The 20,060-nt window shown below is 35.9% G+C and overlaps 1 pseudogene; it reads right to left on the bottom strand.

Annotated features, from left to right (window-relative positions):
• Window positions 1–9,084: 9,084 nt before the first annotated feature.
• Window positions 9,085–19,466, bottom strand: LOC127092470 (GPCR-type G protein COLD1-like; annotated as a pseudogene).
• Window positions 19,467–20,060: the final 594 nt, after the last annotated feature.

Genomic DNA, 20,060 nt, shown 5'->3' with positions numbered 1-20,060 from the left:
TTCTCAAAGACATCTTAACTAACAAGCGTAGGCTTGACGATCTAAAACCCTTGGAATGCAACTTTATTTCCGAGGATAAACTTGCTAAGAAGGAGAAAGACCCTGGAAGTTTTTCTATACCTTGCATTTTAGGGAGTCATGTGATCGACAAAGCTTTCCTAGACTTAGGCGCTAGTGTGAGTTTAATTCCCTTAGTTGTATGTAAAAGGTTAAACTTAGGAGAATTGCAACCAACTAAGATGTCCCTCCAATTAGCCGATAGTTCTGTTAAGTATCCTGTAGGAATTTTAAAAGACATCCCAGTTAGGATCGGTCAACTTTATATCCCAGCAGACTTTGTAGTCATGGATATCAAAGAAGATGAAGATATCCCTATCCTTTTAGGTAGACCATTCTTATCAACAACTGGAGCTATAATAGATGTTAAAAGAGGAAAATTAACCTTCGAAGTAAGGGACGAAAAGATCGAGTTCATTCTTTCAAAATTCCTGATGGCACCAGTTCTAGGAGACGCGTGTTATGCGATTGATATCATAGATGAGTGCATAAGAGAATTTGATCAAGGAGAACCTAAGATTGAACCATTTTCAAACCCGAATGAAAAGGATGGCGAGCTAGAGGAAATGGAACCTCACGAATGTTTGGGACTTACTCCAGACCTTTCACCAAATTCTCAAAAACCAGCCCAAGAACTTAAGGAACTACCCAAGAACCTAAGATATGAGTTTTTGGATAAAGAAATGAACCGTCCAGTAATAGTTAGTGCCACCTTAAACCAAGACGAGACAAATTGCCTCTTGAATGTTTTAAGAAGATATCCCTCTGCCTTAGGGTACAACATCTCTGATTTAAAAGGTATTAGCCCATCCGTGCACATGATCTTGCTAGAGGAAGATTCAAAACCTTCCAGGGAACATCAAAGACGAATCAACCCTATAATGAGTGAGGTGATGAAGAAGGAAGTCTTTAAACTGCTAGAGGCTGGTATAATCTATCAGATTTCTGATAGTAAATGGGTAAGTCCTGTACATGTGGTACCCAAAAAGGGAGGCATCACAGTCGTGCAGAACGAGAAGGGCGAGCATGTAGCTAAACGCATAGAAGGCGGATGGCGTATGTGCGTAGATTATAGGAAGCTAAATAAGGCAACTAGGAAAGACCATTTCCCCCTTCCATTCATAGATCAAATGCTTGAGCGTCTTGCCAGACACTCTTACTTTTGTTATCTAGATGGATATTCTGGATTTTTCCAAATACCCATACACCCCGAGGATCAAGAGAAAACAACCTTTACCTGTCCTTACGAAACGTTTGCTTACAGACGAGTGCCGTTTGGACTCTATAATGCGCCAGCTACTTTCCAACATTGTATGATGTCAATCTTCGCAGATTATCTCAACGGAATTATGGAAGTATTTATGGACGATTTCTCGGTGTGTGGGTTAGACTTTGAAGATTGCCTCTTTAACCTTGAGAAAATCCTAGAGAGATGCGTAGAAGTTAACCTTGTGTTAAACTGGGAGAAGTGTCACTTTATGGTTAAAGAAGGCATAGTGTTAGGACATATAATATCTGAAAGAGGCATTGAGGTCGATAAAGCAAAGATAGAAGTTGTAGAAAACCTTAACCCTCCTAAGACAGTTAGAGAAGTCCGTAGTTTCCTTGGACACACCGGTTTCTACCAACGCTTCATAAAAGACTTCTCTAAAATAACAAAACCCCTGACCGGCCTTTTGATGAAAGACATTGAATTCATTTTTGATGAAAAATGTATGGAAGCCTTTAACCGTTTAAAACAAGCATTAATTCAGCACCCATTCTACAAACCCCGGATTGGACTAAACCCTTCAGAATAATGTGTGATGCTAGCGATTTTGCTATAGGAGTTATTTTAGGGAAAAGAAAAGATAAGAAACTACACGTAATATATTACGCTAGTAGAACCCTAGATGCCACTCAATTAAATTATACACAACAGAGAAGGAACTCCTAGATGTAGTTTTCGCAATCGATAAATTTAGGTCTTATTTTGTAGGATCTAAGATTATAGTCTATACAGACCATGCAGCTATCCGTTACCTTCTAAGAAAAAAGGATGCAAAACCTAGATTACTCAGGTGGATCCTTTTGCTACAAGAATTCGACTTAGATATTAGAGATAAAAAAGGAACAGAAAACGTAGTTGTTGACCATCTTTCCAGACTAGAGCATTTGAAGCCAAGTCATTTACCTATAAATGATGACTTCACCTATGATAGATTGATAGCTAAGTTAGATACCGTTCCCCTTGAACCTTATAGAGACAACCTTGGGACAGTTTCAGAAATTAGCAGAGTACCATGGTACGCTGATTTTGTAAACTATCTAGCCGTTGATATCATACCACCTGACCTCAACTATCAACAGAAGAAGAAGTTCTTTAAAGATATAAGACACTTCTATTAAGACGAACCACTCCTTTTCAAAAGAGGAACGAATAACATCTTTCGACGTTGCGTCCCAGAAGAAGAAGTCAGAAATATCATAGAGGATTGTCACTCTTCACCCTTTGGTGGACATTCAAGCACATCCAAGACATACGCTAAGATCCTTCAAGCTAGTCTTTATTGGCCAACATTGTGGAGAGATGTCCATACTTATATTGTCCAATGTGACCGGTGCCAGCACGCTGGAAGCATCTCAAGACGTGACGAAATGCCTTTGAGGAACATCCAAGAAGTAGAACTATTTGACGTTTGGCGTATTGATTTCATGGGACCTTTTCCATCTTCGTTGGGAAACAAGTACATTTTGGTAGACGTTGACTATGTGTCCAAGTGGATAGAAGCTATAGCCGCACCCACCAACGATACAAGAGTAGTCATCAAGATGTTCAAGAATAATATCTTTCCCAAATTTGGAGTTCCACGACTTGTCATAAGTGATGGTGGATCACATTTTATATCCAGGATATTTGATAAACTCTTAAGGAAATATGGAGTAAAACACAGAGTAGCAACACCATATCATCCCCGGACTAATGGTCAAGTGGAAGTATCTAACATAGAGATTAAGCAGATCTTGGAGAAAACTGTATCGATATCCAGGAAAGATTGGTCTAAAAAGCTAACAGAAGCACGGTGGGCTTACAGAACTGCTTACAAAACCCCTATTGGAACTACACCATACCAGTTGGTCTACGGGAAGTCATGCCACTTACCTTTTGAACTCAAGCACAAGGCATATTGGGCCATCAAGACCCTGAATTTGGATTACCTAGCATCTGGAAAGAAGCGAATCCTTGATATTCACAAATTGGAGGAACTCTGCCAGAACGCTTACGAGAATTTCGTTATATACAAAGAAAGAACCAAAGCTTGACATGACAAAAGGATTGTGAAAAAGGAATTTAATATAGGCGACTATGTTCTCCTCTTCAATTCGAGATTACGACTTTTCCAGGTAAGCTGCGTTCGAGATGGACAGGCCCCTTTGAGGTTTCCAGAATCTTAAAATTATGAGCAGTTGAAATCTGGAACAATTCCTGTAATCCGTTTGTGGTAAATGGACAAAGACTAAAGCAGTACCAAGGAGGTGACATCCCCACAGAATGTCATGACCAAACTCTGATCGACCCTCCAGTTCCTACCTCTAATATATAAAGTTCGAATCGTCAAGCTAACGACGTTAAACAAGCGCTGCATGGGAGGCAACCCATGATTTCTTTTCCTTTACTTTTACTATTTCAATTTATATTTTTAGTTGTTTTATATGTATATCTATATGGAGACTAACAATAATAATATTTGCGATTTCAGGTGTCCTCTGTTTCTAACCTAACTTTTCAGGATGGAGAATATCGACACTATGCCAGTAATCTTTAGTGACCCAGTTCAAGAGCAGCGCTACGCCAGGCTTTCCCAACGCCCAATGCTGCCCACCAGATATCCCGACTCGAGCTGTATGGAGGCATTAGGCATTGAGCCTAGTGTCAGGCATTTGTGCAATCAATTGCAATGGGATGAATATACTGATGTTATGCATGTGACTTATAGGAATCTGACTTTGGAGTTCCTGAGCTCGCTGACCTACGAGCCTTATGTTGGTCACGCCAGTGATGGTGGATACATTAATTTTAGGTTGTTTGGGGGAAGAATACACCTTCAACCACAAGCGTTTCGGTGACTTACTTGGATTTCAGACTGCATATGATGCTTCATCTAAGCTCTACATGAGCTATTTTCTGAGCCGAGACGTCGATAAGTTTTAGAGTGACATTACGTGTGGAGGTAGTCCTGACCCTTCCACCCAAATCTCCAACAAAATTCACAACCCTGCTTTCAGATACTTTCAGATGATCATTGCCCACACCTTCTTGGGGAAGAGTGACCTTGACACGCATGTGAGTGCTGAAGAGATCTTCTTTATGTACTGTAGCACTCAGTTACACCCAGTAGATTGTAGAACTTTCCTAATCGAGAGTATATATCTTAATGCTCGCTCCGCTGTGAGCCCTATACACGTTGGAAGCACAATGACTCATATAGCCTCAGCCCTGGGACTTGATAGAAGACTATCTCACCTGACGTCTTACTGCAGCTACACCTTGATGGATATTGACTTCTGTTTGGACCGTGGCCTCATGAGGAGATCTTCTTTCCAACCGGATCAATACAGGCTCTTAATCGAGGGTGAGACTATTCACTACTTCACTTTATCGGACCCTCGGGTAACTTGTGTTATTGATCAGGCCAACTGGGCCTACGCCATAAAAGGGCAAGGAGAGACAGTAGACGAGCCAAAAATCGCACCTATCAGAATCAAAGTACGAACCAACAATCCAAATCTCCAGAGTCCGAGCATGCAGTCTGAACTGGTTAAGCTTCACATGGAGATAGCCCAGCTTCGCCAGGAGCTTGCTGACGTTGCTTTGCAGGTCGAAGTATCAGTTTCCTCACATGACACGAAAACTGATATACTGAATGATGAGATCGCCGACCTCCGACGCCAGATCACAAAGCTTCGAGGATACGAAGTCGAGGAGACTCCACTATACCCTGAGCATTGATGTCATCACGAACCGAGAAATACCGTTTGAATTTCCATATTTTCCCGTTATTTATTATTCATGCTTATGTTTTGTTTCCTTTGACATTATGCTTGCTTTATCTTTCCTAAGATCTTTGGACTCGTGAATTATTATTAACTCTCCATATATATATATATATATATTATTATGTTTTTATGTCCATTTTATTTTATTTTGTTTTATTTTACTTTACTATTTTATTTTGTTTTATTTTATTTTATTTTGTTTTGTTTTATTTTGTTTTATTTTGTTTTATCAAGCTTAAATAAAAAAAAGCATTCATAGAAACCTATGTGCACCCCCCCCCCCCCCCCCCCCCCTTCTTACAAAAATGATGACAAAAGAGTTGAGACCCAAGTAGCAATGACCAAATCCGACCCAACCAAAACCGAAGACATGGCGGGCGCCATGAAGTCTGCAACTTTAACGGGATAGAACCCATATTTTCACCATTTTCACCTTCTTCAACCTCTCCAAACCCATTTTCTCCTTCTCTCAACTCCACCAAAGTTCACGAAAAATCACAACTTTCTCATTTTGACTCCAAGCCATTACCATTTCCAAACTTCACTTCTCCATTTCTCCACCAAAAACCCACTTAAACTCCATTTTTCATTTCCTTTCTATAAATACCCATTTTTCTCTACAATCACCATTAATGGTCGGAATGGAGTTCAACAACATCATTCTTCGTGGAGGAAAACCCGGTGAGCGACAAAGCAAGATTTTGCAAAAATTGCAATCTTGGGAGATCCTCGCTACCAGGTATGTCGACGAAGATTGTTTGTACACTTTAGGAACATACCATAGTGTTTTCCACATGCTTGATACCTTAGGATTACACGATATTTTTGCTAGTAAAGCACCCATCTATGATAGGCTGACTAGGGAATTTTTGAGTTCCCTAATTTACACTATTTACCCTGGCACTGCTAGCACGGTAGGTATCGTCTGTTTTAGAATGTTTAATATGGAATACGAATACACTATCGATGCTTTAGCGGGTTTGCTAGGAATGCCTTACGGTGAGGGTGTTATCTGTGAGACGCCCTTAGATGCTGAATGGGCACTCAAAGCATTTACTTTTTGGAATAGATTATCTAATGTGGTTGTGACTTCATTTGAAAGAATTTTAGCTTCTAATATTCATAACCCGGCCATACGTATTTTTCGATACCTTTTGGCATGTACTATATTTGGTCGGGAGAACTCTAACAAAGTAAATGCCCGAGAGTTGCTATTTTTACAGGATTGTCTCACTAATCGCAGGATCAATCATATTCCTTTTATGTTGGCCCATATGTATGCCATTCTTAAAAAGGGAGGAACCATTTCTTTTGGTGGTTTGATTACCTCCATTGCTAGAGCGTTAAATCTCAAAGCTGAGTTAGCCACCTTGGAACCACTCCCTCGCCGCACCATTAACTTAAAGTTTTTGAAAGATATGAAATTATGCAAGGTGCGGCGAGCAGGTGGTTTTCACCTCATGATACATGGTGCAGTTGTACCCAGTGTTGTTTTACCTTGCTCTCAACGTACAGATGTGCGACATGCAAGGAACTGGATGTATGATCTTGATGATCCACCCTTTACCGGTCCTTTGCCACCTAACGTTCCTATGGACGATGAGCAAGGGAGCGACAATGAGTATGACCGACGCGACCAGTCACCTGCTCATGATATTCCTACTGCATCACCTGCACACACTGCACCTTCTTCCTCTAACCATTTTGCAGGTACCACTCCTGGTTTTTACATCACCGAGGAGATGTGGCGCGAGCACCTGGCTCGTGAGGAAAGGCGTGACACCCTCCTGAATACCATAAACCAACAACTGACAGATAATATGAGTTGTATGGTAGCTTCCCAGCAGCGTGGTGAGCAAGCACATCGGACTATCACTGAGTCTTTACTTGCGATCACTAATGAGCAGCATCGCTAGTGACAGGCTAATGAGCGTCACTTCGCTCTTATCGAGGCCATCCAAGGATCTCTCTTAGGTCGCTCTCAGCAGCTGCAGGAAGGACTTAGTACTCGTAGGAGACGTCGTCGACCCAGGCATCCTGATCAGGGTGGTGACGGTGACGGTACCGGTGATCACCCATAGTCCTCTCACTCTCTCTTCCAGGTTACTCCTATCCTATCTCATATCGAAACATTGAGGACAATATTAGGTTTAAGTGTGGGAGGACATTTTTATCGCTTTTTATCGCTTTCCTTTATTTTTATCACTTTTTATCACTTTCCTTTATTTTTAGTATGTTTTGTTTGTTTTAGTTGTTTGTTTTTCCTTTCAATAAAATAACGTGCGTCTGACGAGTCATCTGTGTAGTGTATCTGTATTTCTCCCATTTCTTTAACCTTACCAAAACAAATTTTGAGCAAAGAAAATAGTGCATCTTGAATATTCAGGCTTTAAGACAGGTTTATGACGGGATGTAAAAGACTTGGGAAAACTTTTTCTAAAAATCGGTATTGTCTTAACACCGTAGGTTTCATGATTATAAGAGTCGATCCTGATACCCCATATATTGTGGCCTCAATTTTTGTTCCAAATAAGTCCTTAAGTAGTTTATCCTTGCAGTCAGCTCCGACTTAAGCATGCTCTACGTAGGGGACCGATGAAAATAAGTGAATGATCACAAAAATTCCTGCTCTGCTCTCAAGTCATATGAAAATCCGGGTTAGGTGACTCTCACACGGTCATTTAACCTAGCAAAATAAAGACATATGCGAAACATGCAGAAGAAAAATAAATATATATATATATATATATATATATATATATATATATATATATATATATAAGCCTATTTGTTGGTTGGTTCAGAGGTATCCGGTGCTGAACTTGGTAGGGTGGATTACGATCCAATCCCCTACAACTGCAAATTGGGTTAAATAAAGGGGTTACACCAACTTATGTACCAGAGCTCCATGCTTAGAAAAATAAAAAATAATAAGCCTATTTGTTGGTTGGTTCAGAGGTATCTGGTGCTGAACTTGGTAGGGTGGATTACGATCCAATCCCCCACAACTGCAAATTGGATTAAATAAAGGGGTTACACCAACTTATGTACCAGAGCCCCATGCTTAAGATCATAATCACTAACCGGTAACTTTACTATGAGTTTGTACGGATAACAGGCTTAATGTGATTGCACCTGAATGAAAAGGACTTTAAGAAAACGAAAAGAAGGCCTAGGTATGGTGGGGTAATGTGGATTGATTTGTATAGGAACGAAGCCTATGACCGCAATTGCGGGAAGTGTCACTACAATATCCTTAGTTCGATTCGTTAGTACCTATCAATACATTCCTTGAATGAACTCATAAGTTTTTTGTTGCCTTGAATTAACTATAGATTGATATTGTTTTTCTTGCATAAACTATAAAGAGTTTTGCTTGAGGAGAAGCAAAGGTTTAAGCGTGGGAGAATTTGATCACACTGAATTACACCGTGTTTTTGACTCGGATTTCACATATTTATTAGGACTTTATTATCATTTTATTTGTATTATGCTCTCTTTTATGTTATTTTCATATATTTACCACTTTCGGGACCCTTTGAGAAGAAACGAAGCAAAAAGACCTAAAATTAGGGTTTTTCGGCGAATATTGTACACATGGTTGCCGCTATAGGAGAAGGCATGACTCATCAGCCCTCAACCAGGAGGTAACCGCCACATTCCCATGATCTTTCCCATTTACACACATGGCAGGCGCCATGAAGGGATGGCGGGCGCCATGAGGGGATGGCGGGCGCCACCTTTGGAAATCACGTTCCCACTAAGGAGAAGTTGGAGGGCACCATGGTCTTTGCAAGCTGCTGAAATCATCTATAAATAGTTCATTTCATTTCATTTTCAAATCATCCAACTTAGTTTACAACAATAAGCCTATATTTATCATTTGTAAAAGCGGTAATCCGTCACATCGGGGGGTTATCGCACCTTAGTGAGATTGAGTTGGGTCACTTCGAGTTGCTGTCGTCTTTAGCTTTAGAGTCGGAGGTTTAGTTTTCTTGTACCAGATTTAAAGCCCTCAATTTGGAGCAGGTTCTTATTTATCGCTTTTATTTATATATTTACTTGTCTCGCTTTATTTATTTTCTGTCTCGCTTTATTTTATTTACTTTCTGCCTACGCATTACTTTATTTACTTTCTGCCTACGCTTTACTTTATTTACTTTCCTTCTATGCTTTACTTTATTTACTTTCCGTCTCGCTTTATTTTATTTACTTTCCGTCTCGCTTTATTTTATTTACTTTCTGTCTACGCTTTATTTTATTTATTTTACGCGCTTTACTCGTTCTTTACGCCTCACATTCTAAAACAAACTTTTCATCATGATCAATACCGTTGTGTTTGTTTGTGTTACCATGTCTGGCTAAATCTTTTAAAGGTTAGAATGTAAGGATTGTGGTTAAAGAGATGTCTCACATATTGAATCTGTAGAAGTACTTTAAAGGTGGTTTTGATTTTTAACTTGAGTTTTCTGAAACAAACTTGGTTAGTTTTAACTATTCAAGGAGTGTGAAAGCACCCTAGCGTAGTTAACTAGGAATTTTTATTGCTTTAAGGAAAAACAATTTTTGAAACTGTTTTCGGACGCGTTGATAGATTTAAAATCAGGAAACTCCTTGGGTAAAACTTTCCAAATCAAAATCACTTTTCAACTAAGTTTACGAGTCTTATTTCTTAAAAATAAGTTTACTACTTTAGTGTTCTGCGCACCTTTTATAAGTGACAATAAAAGGCCTTAATTTAAGGGTAAACTCGGTTCTGAATACGCGAAAGCGACAGTTCCTGTTAAATGGATTCTTTTCAAGAGTAGAAAATATTGCCTCATAAGTAGTTCTATTTAGACAATCGAAACATCACTTAAATGACGTGATATACATTCAAACTTATCTTTATCTGCACTGCATTTATTATTTACCGTTATTTTGCAACCCCAATATCTCTTTTGTACCGCCTTAGATAAACACCGTAACGATAGTAATCGATAGATTGACGATTTGGTCTCTATGGGATCAATATTCTTTTATATTACTTTGACGCGATTCATGTACTTGCGAATTCACAGGATCATTGTTACATAAGGTAGTGTTTTGGATGATTAAAAATTGAGTTTTTGACAAAAAATAGCAGTATGCGTCGACCTATGAAGGTCATGCGTCGACCTATGAAGGTCATGCGTCGACCTGTAACGGTCATGAGTCGACACATACATTCAGCACATCAAACAAAATGCTACATGCTTTAAAAATGAGGTTCATGCACCGACCTGTACATGTTATGCATCGACTCATACGAGTCATGCATCTACACCTAATGGGAGAATGTTCATTTTGCATTGTTCGACGATTTTGGCCATAACGTTTGATCTGTATGTCAAAATGATGTGTCATTTGAAGCGTTAGAAATCCATCACTCAGATCTTTAATGTGGTTGTGATTGGTGAAATGTTTGGATATTATTCAAATGCCTATTGTGTTGATAAATATGTTGGTTTATATGTTTGGTAGATGAACCATTGCAGTTATTGTGATAATGTTGATGTGATTATAAGACGAATTGTTATACTTATAATGAATACATGTTGAGTTGAGATATGTAGTTTAGATGTGAAACTCCTGTTGCTATTGTAGATGAAATTATTTTGTTGATGTGTTACCGTTTGTGTTGTTGGGTTGTTGTGATGATGCATGCATTCCTTCATGCATCATGAGTTGTCGTTATTGTGAAAGATGCGATTACACGTTTCGATGTTGGTGAACGGTAAGAATCCACGCGCTGATATCTCAACCAACATTCCGATGAATATCAATTAAATATATTCAGATAATAAGGTTGCATTTATTCCAATATAAAAAAATTATAGGAATATACTAATCATCCTTGTCGCGGGGTCAACTAAACTGGCCTATTTGAAAATAACAGTCTGCAATGACTTGATTATTTTATACACGTAATAAATGGAACATGCATAACCTAGTAGATTTTGCATATGCACAAACTTCTTTTTCTCGTCGAAACTCATAGATCTCTAAGAACAATTTCCTTAAAAGCTCTTCGAAAACCAGCACCTCTGCTTTCGCGATTTTGATATCTTGCTTTTTTTTATCCTTTTGAACAGATCAAACAAATGTACCAACTATAAGTTTGATAAATGACCTAGAAGTTAACTTATCCCCATATCCTTAGTTGATTTCCATCTCCGGTTGACCAAGAATATTTTTTTTAAGAATTCACGCACTGATATCACAACCAACATTCCGATGAATAACAATGAAATATTCTAACATAATAAGGTTGCATTTATTCCAATATCAAAAACTTATAGGAATATACTAATCATCCTTGTCACGGGGTTAACTGAACTGGCTTGTTTTAAAATAACACTTTGTAATGACTTGATTATTTTATACACACAATAAACGGAACACGCATAACTTAGTTGATTTTGCATATGTGGTAACTTCTTTTGCTTGAAAAAGCTCATAAATATCCAAGAACAATTATTCTAAAACCAATACCTCTACTTCCATGACTTTGATATCTTTCTCTTTTTTATCCTTTTACACATATCGAACAAATGTATCGACAATATGTTTGATAAATGACCTGGCAATTAACTTATCCTCAGATCCTTGGTTGTTTTCCATCTCCGATTGACCAAGAATAATTTTCTTTTTCTTTGATATAGCAGTCACAATTGATTGCATTAATTGTCTTTCCAAGGCCTTAATCTCAGTTTCATCAATCTCTCTGATGAAAAGTGATAACTAACTTTACGACAAGTTTACAACACCAAAACCCAATAGAACAGACATGACAATAACACGAATGACTCCAATTCTACTAATGAGTTAAGGAATAGTAAATAAGCCTTTATCAAGAGATGATATTGGAAAGTGAATTCCCATTCTCCAAAAAGCATAAAGAAAGCAAACAAAAGCATAAGAGCTCCAAGAGCATCCCTTTCAGTCTGAAACCACTATTTTAAGCATCAAGTAACAATGATAATAAACCAGAAGAAACACCAATAATAGAATCAAACAGATTCCAATTCAACTAACTAAACACAAATCCAAAGTCTCCAACTTAGAAACTTAGAATGCAAGCTAACAACCCTTAACACCATCACTGACTATTTCATTTCCAAAGCTAACCAAAATTCAAACACCTCACAGTTGAGATTAATAGAACTTTAACATATTATTCACATCTAACAAACTTTTACTTGAAAGTTTAATAGAAAGTTAACTTCCCTAACTACAAACAAACCCTTCTCAACTCTACCCGAATCAGTTACGCATTCACCCTATATAATCCTCACTCAATCTTCAATTCATAAACCACAAGCATTTTAATCATACACAATCACTTTACACAATTCACCATTCATCATCATCCTCAATCATTGAAAAAGACACTGTAATTATTCGGCAACAATTTCCTCACTATTAGAATCCATCACAATCACACATAATCAAAAAATAATCATTGCTCACGGAACTCTGAATATATCTCTCATCCTATCACTCTCACTCTGAATCTAATCCCAATCCCTCTGCATTTTTCCCTCACTCTCAATTGAATCCTTCTCTCTGCATCTCTCACAGTCACGCAACCTAGACGACACTGAGCAACATTAACACAAGGCAAAAGCAAGGAAAAAACACCTATAGACTAAGAGTTCCTGGAGAAGAAGAAGAGAATTTTCGCGAAGAAGAGTTCTAAGTTTGAATTACCTACCTTTGAGGAGTACTCTCTGGTTTTCTGGCATCGCCTTCATCTCCTTTATAGAAACTACCTCTGAGATGAATATGAGTCTCGCAAGTAATTCGATACTCTTTCCTCCTGCTTGAAATTCGCCATTGTGATGTAGAGTTAGGTTGAAGGAGTCAAACCCCTGGGGTTTGAACTAAGTTCCTTTCCTTAGCGCCTTGTATTCATGGATTTAGTTTTTAGGGTTTGTTATGATTTGCCTCGATTCAGAGTAATTAGGAAGAATCAAAGGAAAAGGATTTTTGGTTATGGAAGAGGGGACTGAGATGAGCGTGTTGTTGTGTTGTTTGGAGGTTTTGGACCTCCGTCGCCGCCAGAGGCGATTCCGGAGCGGTGAAGTTTGTTTGCTCAAGCTGAAGTTTTGTTCACATGTTTGAATGAGAAGCACACAATGGGAATAAGTTGAACACGGACCCCTCTCTCTCTTATGTTGGATTCGCTTTGGCTCAGTGGCCATTCAGGCCCAACCAACTACTTATTTCACCTCACTCCATGTGTTACACTCCCTTTCGTTGACATGAGAGGCTTTGGGCCTGCTAATTCTAGCCCATACCAAATCATTCCTACACCCCTTCCCGTTTTCTTCGTATCTTGGCTTTTTTCCATTTTTTTGTTTTCTTTTTCTAATATTGTTGTTAACATCTTTTTAGATATTTTCTTTTAAATCATTCTAATTTCTTTTTTTTTCATGAAAATACCTTAGAAAATAATACACTTAGATTTTGTATTTTTTACCATGTAAAATCCATTTTGAAAAATAATAATACACCATTAGTTTAGATAATTAATCTTTAATTTTTAGGATCATTTTCAATTAACATTTTAGGATAGTTTCCAATTAGATACACATTATATATTTGGTTAACTTTTAATTGTTTAGTTAAACTTTAGGTTAGTATTAGAAAAAAATCATGATTAACATGTTAATCTCTTTTTAGGATTCTAGATCTAACAACAATCTTTGTGCTTTATCCATACTCTGATATTATTCCTGATTGACTAGTTGATCAAAGTTACCTTTGATCAAATGGTCCATTCACTTATCTGAGCCTCTGCCTAGTCAAGTGATCAGAAGCATCTTGATCACTTGTTATGACTAATCCTTGGTACTGAAACTGCATTGGATCTCAACTTAAGTCAAACTCAAGCTCTAGACATCATACAAGATTGTGAAGATTGTGAATATTAAGCATAACAAAAAGATTCTCATATCAACACTTGTCAGTTACGATGTGAAACGCACGCCACGAGTCTTAAGCAACGGAGAAGGATGAGAGGGATTATTCATATCCTTGTTCTGAGTACCTTTGAGTATGGGGCATATGCCCCAGTTATTCAAAGTATTTGCCTCCGTTCGTAAACTGTAGTGCAATTCAAATCAAATAATTGACAAGTCTTCTTCTCCATAGACAACATCGCAACACTTCAACAACCTTCATCAATGATACATTTCCTATTTGGACCAAACAATCGATTCTTTGTACTTCCATACAATATTTGGATTAATCACCTCATAGTTAAACACCCATCTCTGAACCAAGAACCTCATTTCTTGCATGTTTTCCTTGTCAGACCTCTCGTGCTTAGGCATACCCCTTTCTCATGCATGTTTGCCTTGTCAGACCTCTCGTGCTTAGGAAGACTCCTTTTCATTCATGTTTGCCTTGTCAGACCTCTCATGGTTAGGAAAATTCTTTTCCATTCATGTTTGTCTTGTCAAACCTCTCGTGCTTAAGCAAACCCCTTCTCATTCATGTTTGCCTTGTCAGACCTCTCGTGCCTAGGAAAACCCCTTTTCATTCATGTTTGCCTTGTCATACCTCTCGTGCTTAGGCAAACCATTTATCATTCATGTTTGCCTTGTCATACCTTGTGCTTAGGCAAACATCCCTTTTCTGTAGGTCTTAATCCCTATATCTAGGCAAAATCCTACAACCTTGCATTGACCACACCATCTATTGGTTAACGCCACATACTTTTTGGTTCAGACACACCACTCTTTATGGATCCAAACAACATAACCTTTGGTTCAAACAATACTATCACCACACACAAACAACTTCTTTCTCATTTCACAACACTTTTGTCGTTCAAACAACTCTTTTACACTTTAAGCAAGTTTCTTTCTTTTGTTATATTCAATCAACTCTTTCTTTTTTCTATCATCACACAAACCTTTTTCAAGCAAACTCTTCTTTTCATAAAAGAACTTTTATAATTCGTTCCTTAGCAGTTAGACTAAAAGCTTAGAGCATTAGAGCTAGGATCAAATTAGCTCACGTCTACACACATCTAGGATACCATTATAATTATTCCCTAAAAACAACCAATATATCTGTATTTTCTACCATGAACTACAAAGCTCTGATTTTCTCATTACACTATGAGAATATGTAGGCACGAGGGTTTGAACCCTTTCCGAGCACACTAATTAATAAACTTATTTTCCCCTTTTATCATTCACAAGTAACCTTTAGATAATAACATCCATCAGCGCAAAGAACAATTAAAATGGTTCTCATTGAGTACAACGGATGTGAGGGGTACTAATACAATCCCCTTACATAACCAACTTCCTTACTTGTTTCTCTTTCCCTTGGGTTTTATCGATATTTTCCCTTTCTTTCGGGAATAAATAAAGTTTGGTGGAGACTTTATTGTATCTTCGAGCATGCGATGCACTCAGGTATTTTTCGCGGCGCGACACTAGGGTCCATAGTGGTTTTAGTTTGAAGGGTGGTATAAACTACTATCACTATGAGAATAACTTATGACACTTCACATAATAGTATATGTAGTATTCGCATAGCGGTTCAATCCGGTATAAATATTACTCATAATATCCGTATGTATATTAAGACTTGATAACTCTTTATCCATGATCCATGAGATGTGATCATCAGTCTATCCACATAACAATCTTAGTGCTTTAATGTTATCCCACTTTACAATAAAGCTCGACTACGAATACTTTAAGAATAATGTCCTTATGTTTAATGGGATCTCATGATTAAGTCACATTTAACATTTCATTAAACGGACTAGCTATTATAAGGACTTTATTATTTTGGAAAAACAAACATAATAAAGAATTTTTTTTAATCATTAATAAATAATTTGATACAAGTACCAATTCTAATAGAACTATTGGCCTTTAGGAATTACACCAACAATATTTCTGGTGAGAGGCCTGGAATAAAGCAGCTAAGGAAGAAGGATTGAGGTAAACCGACGATGCAGTTAGCAAAGTTCAAAGTCGTTGAGGTATTAGTTGAGGGAGCCACACTGAGAGAGTTTGAACAGAGATTGGCTTGGGTCATCGTAATAACTAGGGGAGAATCGTGTTTCCAATGTTTGTAATAGCTCAAACCATGTGCAGACGAGTCTGTTATGAACTGTCCATTGATACCAGCTCAAGGTGAATCCTTCCATGTAAAAGAAGCGACGGTGAGTCGTTCCTCTTCTGGTGTTCTGTGGTATTCGAAAAATTGATTAATTTTAAAAATCCATCCCATGTGTCATTGAAACAGGGGACCTCGAGTTTCAGGTGAGGTCGTGTAGGTGGTGGTGTGGGTAGGGATATAAATGGATATCCATGGGGACAGATAGTATGATATCAGTGCCCGTCCCGTTGGATAAGTATGATATTTGTATCCGCCTCATATCAGTGTGGGTATTTGCTAAGCGGATAATCCGCAAGTTTGAAGGTATCCGCAAATATTTATAGATATCCATGGATAATATTTTTCTCTAAATTTGTTTTTGAAACAAAATAATTTTATCTTTTTTGAAAGACATAAAGTTTTTATCACATAACATCCATACAATTTTTTCTCAATTTAACCACAAAGTTTCATACATTATTTCTTTTTCTTCACCAAAACATGATAACATCCAAACATAATATCAATACAATTCATTTTTAACAAAAACAAATGAAAAATATTATCATTGTGGTTATGGTGGAAGATTGGACGGCGGGGGAGTAGGAAGGAAGACACTGATTAGATAGAAGAAGAATGAAATTGGTTAGTTGGACGGTGGAATTGTTAAAGTAAGGTCTAGAATATAGAAGAAACTTAAATATGAGGCTAAATAGGATTTGTATGGAATGAGAAAGATTTTCTTTAAAGAAAATTTAAAAAAAAATTAGAAGATGAAAAGACAAAGTATAATAAATTAATTATATATTTAAATAATTTTTATAATTTGTTAACCGATATGGATATCCGCGGGCACGAGTATCATCTAACCCGCATCCATATCCATTAAAAAATAGATATTTAAATATTTATTTATTTTATTTATTGATATCTATTAAACTACGTGTCTCATATCTGTGACGGATTTTATCTTTATTCTATGGATACCCGTGGGTATATTTTTTTTTTTCCATCTCTAGATGTGGGTGGTAAGTATGGCAAGTTGGTTAATGATGAAGTCTGACTTTTTCTATTAAATCGTGAGTCTTTATGCATTTGTGGGTCGATTTGCCACGGTTAACAAGTGTGTGGGAGGATCAATGAGAGCACCAAATTGTTAGACATGTGATTTCCTTGAGTTGTAGGACAAAGGACCTCCTCCTTACAAGGACATTGAGAAAAGGAAATTTTACTTGCTTTATTCAACATTTGGATAGCCTATTTATAACAATTCCTTTCAATCATGAGTGCTCAATCAATCCAAGGGTCATCCTAGATTACAGGGATTGCAAATATTCTAACAAAAGATCCTAATAGAATTTTAACAAATGGATAGATTTCGCTGAACTGTTGTATTTCTAAAATCTTAAGAATTTGTTGATCTTATTTTCCAGTTGTACTTCTGCTAAACATATTCACTGAGATTCTCTCTTCTTATTAGGCGGATCCAGCACCTCTACTTCGGACTTCTCACTGCTTGTAAGTACTATTGTGTTGTTGGTGTTCAGAGTAATTAGAGTGTTAATAGTATATATATTAGTAGATTATTCTCAGCACTTATACATCTTAGATTTTGTATACTTATACTAATAGCTCATATTTTTCAGCTACTTAATTATTTAAAACTCATACAAACCTATACAAATTACTAACATACGATTACTTATGCATATAACATTAATAAATAAATTTACGTTACATGTATAATAAATTAATTAATAAAAAAACTAATCGATAATACATCTAAAATTGATAACAAGTAGAATAAATAAACAAAAATATTTAAGAAAATGATAGAAAGAAGTATGAAACATTGAAAAAGAAAATAATCTGTAAAAAATTATAGAATAAAATTATGTAGAGAAGAAAATATATAAGTAATTTATAGATGTAACTAATATATATATATATATATATATATATATATATATATATATATATATATATATATATATATATATATATATATATATATATATATATATATATATATATATATATATATATATATAAAGATAAAATACAAGAAAAAACAATTCTCATAACAATTTTCTTAAAAACGATCTTATAACAGACGTCTTGCTTCATTAATCATTTATTTATTGCGTTTTGAGAATAGTTTTTTGAAAATGATTTTTGAAAATTGAACCAGTTTGTTTTAGCTTTAAAAAAATAGATTTTTTCTTTCTATTTTTGAAAATGAACTTTACAAAAATATTTTTCAAAATATTACGAATTTTTTTAAATTTATTTTTTATAAATTAAAAGATTGAATTGTTTATTGTATGATATAAATATACATTATTGAAGATCAAAACATAATCAGAATCATAATTAAAAAAAATTGTATCTCAAAAATGATTTTTAGAAAAAACTATTTGAAATAGTTTCAAAATTAAGTGATTTTTTGAAATTTTGATATCAAAACTTTTTTTCGATAAAAAGATAAAATATCTAAAATAACATTTTAAGAATAACTATTCAAACAAAATTTTTATTTAAATCTTTTATGAAAAAAAAATTTATAAATTTTTTTTACACTAAAATATATAATACTATAAAATCATTTTAAAAAAAAACAAAACAATCGGATCCCTTATCATACAATTCAAATACAATATTCCGTTAATCCAACTTAGATAATAAACGTATAAAACATAGAAGAGTGTCTTCAAACACACGACAAACAGACGTTAATCCAGTGTTAAATTACTAAACTAAAAAAATAATCTAAAGATAAAACTTACCGATTTAGAGGAAAGAATTAATGGCAGTTTCTTAGTTCCTTCATGATGTTATGAAGCATTGGGCAGCTTTGCTCAAGGTGAGAGCGACATGTATCATCATAGGATCAAACAAAAAGAGCAACCACAGTAATTTCTCCGAAAGGAAACGATGGTGTCTATCTAAACCATGAACTCTTATGATACGTGTTTCTCTCACCTGGAACAGAGATGACCATTGATATATTAAAATTATTTGTGACTTTTTATTCCTTTCATGTTTCAAGCTTTGCCTTTTCTCTTCTTATAGTATTTTTTTGCTTTGTGATTAGGTTTTTGATTTTGTAGGTATTCAATATTGTTTGTTCACGGGTCGTTTTATAGGTCTTGTGCTTATCTCTCTGTGACCCATCAACTTGTTTCAATTACGACTTTTTTCTTTGTTGTAATATAAAAGTAGTTATGATAAAATATAATTGGACAGATTCATGCTTTGCAAATTGCAATCATTTATTGATCATACTAGTGGGAAAAAAGGGAAGTGACCACTCATCGGTCATCACTTATTTATTTATTTTTTTAAAATATTATAAAATATTTCAACTAAATTTTTTTCTTGTTAGGTATGGTGTCCCCCACAACAACTTCGACAATTGATTCTTGAGAACAATGAATGAATCTATAAACTTCTGTTTGATTTTCAATCTAAAATAGTTATATAGACTATTAATTTAAAAATTTAGAGACCTATTCGCAACTAATAATGGATAATTATTTTTAAAAATTGATTTCTTCCAATAAATATCTGTACATATTGCATCAATAAAAAAATCAAACATTAAATAAAATATTAAGAAGTCACAATAACTGCCGGCAACTTTGAAATTCAAAGTTGATTGTTGTGAAAATAATTTTGATAGGACGGTTATTGTCTTTAGTAACCGACATTATTAAATAGACTAAAAAGACAGCTGTGACGTCTAAGGAAATACTATACATTTTCTTATAATTGTAGCATCTATTTATCTTTTTGTTTTTATTCGAATAGTTGAT

Source organism: Lathyrus oleraceus, chromosome 6 (genome assembly GCF_024323335.1).
Source record: "Lathyrus oleraceus cultivar Zhongwan6 chromosome 6, CAAS_Psat_ZW6_1.0, whole genome shotgun sequence".
Taxonomy (NCBI): domain Eukaryota; kingdom Viridiplantae; phylum Streptophyta; class Magnoliopsida; order Fabales; family Fabaceae; genus Lathyrus; species Lathyrus oleraceus.
This window is presented reverse-complemented; position numbering and strand designations above follow the sequence as displayed.